At 36.1% G+C, this 4,128-nt stretch overlaps 1 protein-coding gene across 6 annotated transcripts in view; it reads right to left on the bottom strand.

Annotated features, from left to right (window-relative positions):
- LOC107722380 (troponin T, fast skeletal muscle isoforms-like) overlaps window positions 1-4,128 on the bottom strand; it is a 17,666-nt gene that overhangs the window by 12,732 nt on the left and 806 nt on the right. The gene's annotated exons all lie outside the window — the stretch shown is intronic.

Here is a 4,128-nt window from a genome sequence, read left to right as displayed (position 1 = left end):
GGCGGCAGAGGCCGAAAACACCATGAGCTTCAGTAGGCCTATGTGTAGTAAATTAAACTGCATGTCTGCGCCATTAATTTCCACGAGGTGCGGACTGGGAAAATATTTCAGGCTGGGAAATCTCACACTCATCCAGGCCATCCCATACACCCAAACAAATTCTAAAACACAGACAACCCTATTTTTGTATGGCCATCACAAAAACTCCTTAGGCTGGGGACATGCAAAATAATTAAAAGTTCTCTCCTGAACTGCACCTTCACTTTCATTTTAATTTTCAGTCTCTTTATTTTGCCCTGATATCTCGTCTCTCATATGACTTTAATACTCAAGATTTAACAAAATTGTTCTTTCTAAATTGCCTACATGTCAAAATTAGTACAATAATAACTATTACAACATCTTTATAGAAAAATCATAATACTGAACATGAGTCATATTTTTCCCTTACAAAAATTAACCATGATTTTATTATAGTTAAAGTACAGTAACCATGTATTTTTATTTATTTATTTTTTCCCGCCACAGTTTCATAATAAACCGAAGATATATTTATACTTCTCATATAACGTAAAAGTTCTTTAACCTTGTGTTTCACGCCATTGCTTTGGCAAGTATCCGTCAAACGAATTAAAACCGAAAGCGTAATATGACTTATCAAGTCTGTTTGCGCTGCTTGTTTCAAAGTGAAGCGGGCACATTGCGCACGCGATCAGCTCGTGCTCCGGTGTTTTCCGCGTATCAGAGCGGCTCAGTGACTGCAGTCAGTGAACTCCGTTATTGAATGTGCTGTGAGTTTAGCGCGTTTGGGGACGCAACGGCCACCACTTATGCATCATTTGTACATTTGCATAATTTTTTAACATTTTAATGGGCAAATGTTTACAGTATTTCAATAATATAGGAAAATCATAATACTGAACACGAGTCATGTTTTTCCCTTACAAAAATTAACCATGCTTTTATTATAGCAAAAGTACAGTAACTGTGTTTATTTTTTTGCAAATGGATTACCATTTGTATTTATTTTTACTACACATTACATGGCTAAACTATGGTTAGTGTAACAAAAAACATGGTTAATCTGTGGTTAGCATGGTCCATTGTCTTTGGATTTATAGTAAAATCATCGTTAATTTTCGTAAGGGTTGTGTTGTTGTCTGCCCTAGCTCCCCCTAAATCTATTATAAAATATACTGTATATTTATATATTATAAAAAATAAACCGAAGATATATTTATACTTATAACATAAAAGTTCTTTAACGTTGTGTTTCACGCCATTGCTTTGGCAAGTATCCGTCAAACGAATTAAAACCGAAAGCGTAATATGACTTATCAAGTCTGTTTGCGCTGCTTGTTTCAAAGTGAAGCGGGCACATTGCGCACGCGATCAGCTCGTGCTCCGGTGTTTTCCGCGTATCAGAGCGGCTCAGTGACTGCAGTCAGTGAACTCCGTTATTGAATGTGCTGTGAGTTTAGCGCGTTTGGGGACGCAACGGCCACCACTTATGCATCATTTGTACATTTGCATAATTTTTTAACATTTTAATGGGCAAATGTTTACAGTATTTCAATAATTTAGTAATGTTTGTAAACCTGTTTTCACAGAAGCTGGAGTTTTCCAAAACTCTTCAAAATAAAAGTTCAACTGAAGTTTCCTCCAAAATAAAAGCTCAAGTTTATCTCTTGCAAGCATGGCCTAAAATTAACAGACACGCACAGAGAAAATACTGTACAGGTACAGCAAGCTCACTGTTCGGAAGAAAAATATAAATATTGGGGTTGGGGTTTATATGAATGTATTTCTGAAGGGAACTGACTTCACAAAAGTTTCGATAGTAATGTTTGTAAACCTGTTTTCACAGAAGCTGGAGTTTTCCGTCAAAATAAAAGTTCAACTGAAGTTTCCTCCAAAATAAAAGCTCAAGTTTATCTCTTGCAAGCATGGCCTAAAACTAACAGAGGCGCACAGAGAAAATACTGTACAGGTACAGCAAGCTCACTGTTCGGAAGAAAAATATAAATATTGGGGTGGGGGTTTATATGAATATATTTCTGAAGGGAACTGACTTCACAAAAGCTTCAATGGCATTTTCCCCTTCTTATCACTGCTGATCCATAAGCGCCATCTGCTGTCAGAGTGAATTTGCGTTCGTTAATTTGTGGTTACCATGGTTTAACAATAGTAACCATTGTCTTTGGATTTATAGTAAAATCATCGTTAATTTTCGTAAGGGTTGTGTTGTTGTCTGCCCTAGCTCCCCCTAAATCTATTATAAAATATACTGTATATTTATATATTATAAAACGATTATTTGTCTGCTAAATTACCATTGTAACTTTACAATAGATAATGTCCTTTAGGCTAGTATACAGTATTTTGAGTGATGACTGTTTAGCAATGGGCTGCTACTGCTTAAGTACAAAGACAAAACAACAATATCATATTTACAGATGAATCTGACCTGCACTTGAAATCCTGAACAGTAGTTTTGCTTCTCTGCTCCACCTGTGCGCTTCCACAGTCCACTCCATTCTCTTTCTCTCGCATTGTTTACTCTGATCGAAACCGTTTGGCGGAGGCGCGCGTGAGCCGAAGCATTGCCGGTCACGTCTAACCGATTCATGATTTATTAGAGATTTAATATTGAATGGCGAATTCGGAAATAATCGCTTTAATACATAAGGCAGGCAATTATGTAATAATAATAATATATATTTAAAAAAAAGCAGCGGGCCAAATCGGCTGCTGATAAGGGAACTGACTTCACAAAAGCTTCAATGGCATTTTCCCCTTCTTATCACTGCTGATCCATAAGCGCCATCTGCTGTCAGAGTGAATTTGCGTTCTCAATCAGCCTGTCTGTTTTTGTTTTATGCAGGTTTTATCTTTGTATCTTTGTTTGATTAAAATGCAGTGGTTGGTTCTAATTTCAAATCTATTTTTTTTATTAAATATGTTTAGTTGTTGTAGTAGTAGCAACTGTACAGTACAACAGTAGAGTAACACTACAACAGTAGAGTAAGGTAAAATAATATACCTGGGGAAAAAATCATTTATATTTATTTCACAGTGCAATTGTTTTACAATATATGCCTATTACTGTCATAGGAATAATACTATAAAATTATTATTATTATTATTTTATTCTAATTTGTTTGGCTTCCAAATTCACCATTGAGATACAATAATAATATTAAAATAGCGGGCCAAATCGGCTGCCAGGCCACCGGGAATTGTCCCGCGGCTGCTGATGGCGAGTCCGCGCCTGATTTCCACAGAGACACGCAGAACGTGCAGGATTCATGTTTTGTCTTTTTGCGGCTTAATATTCACAGACACTATAGTCCATATCGCGTTTTGATTCAAGTGTACTTACCTACTTTTTATTTATTCATCCAAAATGTGGCATATTCCTTGACATTCCGCGTAATAGGAGTTCTGTTTTTATGACTGGATTCTACAAACCACTCCGTGTTTTCCGCATCGCGGCCGTATGTCTCATATTTTAGAGTAGTCAGTGCAATTTGGGAAAGAAATCAATTAAATCTGAATGTGGACGCGTGCAAATATTCAAATGTAACCTCCTTTGTAATCGTTAACGTTTTCATAAGTAACTAATTACACATTTTTTCTTAGTAACTGTAACTGATTACAGTTACATTTATTTTGTAATTAAATTACGTAACGCCGTTACATGTAACTAGTTACTCCCCAACACTGGATTTACTACATGGACCTTATACAACTGGTAGATTTTAATATCAAATATCAATATATACAGATTTTTTGTCGTATGCTGTAAACTTCTACAGCATATCAATTGTTCTTGTTTAGATTTGAGAATTTATATTTGTCCACCATAGTTTATACATTGAATACAATATCCAAACAATCTTGTACAGCTCTTTGTATAGTCTAAGGGTGTATTCACACCAGGAAAGTCTGCTAGTTCACTTGCTTTGGTCCGGACCAAATACAATGTTGTTGTTTTTTTTGTTTGGTGCGGTTCGCTTTCACACTTCCCTTTTTGCAAGTTATCCACAAATTGTAAACAAAACCACACGTGTGCTAAGGTCATCCATTCATTGGTTCATCCATTCAACCGTACCAGAGTTCGTTTGG

The sequence above is a fragment of the Sinocyclocheilus rhinocerous genome, unplaced genomic scaffold, assembly GCF_001515625.1.
Source record: "Sinocyclocheilus rhinocerous isolate Xijiao unplaced genomic scaffold, SAMN03320098_v1.1 scaffold1115, whole genome shotgun sequence".
Taxonomy (NCBI): Eukaryota; Metazoa; Chordata; class Actinopteri; order Cypriniformes; family Cyprinidae; genus Sinocyclocheilus; species Sinocyclocheilus rhinocerous.
The sequence above is the reverse complement of the archived record's forward strand: the minus strand, read 5'-3'. Positions and strand labels throughout refer to the sequence as shown.